The following is a 379-nucleotide window of genomic DNA, read 5'->3' on the forward strand; positions in this document are numbered from 1 at the left end:
TGCTGAACACAATAATATGGCCAACATAATGAAATTATTGAAGCAATATAATGAACCTTGAAAATCTTAAATATGTAAATGTTCACACCTTCAATGCTGAACATAATAATATGGCCACCATAATGAAGTAACTGAAGGAATATAATGAACCTTAAAAATCTGATGTTTATATATTTATGTTCACAAGATCAATCCTGAACACAATAATATGCCCAAAATAATGCAACTACTCAAGGGATATACCCATAATAACAAATTAGATAAATAAAAAATGCAGAAACTATTAAGTAAAACTTCCTACCTAGGAAATAGTTAATAAATTTAATTACAAAATATACACCGAATCCTGACATTAGTGTTTCACGCTGAAACAGGTAAC

This window comes from Cryptotermes secundus, unplaced genomic scaffold (assembly GCF_002891405.2).
Source record: "Cryptotermes secundus unplaced genomic scaffold, Csec_1.0 scaffold1854, whole genome shotgun sequence".
NCBI classification, from domain to species: domain Eukaryota; kingdom Metazoa; phylum Arthropoda; class Insecta; order Blattodea; family Kalotermitidae; genus Cryptotermes; species Cryptotermes secundus.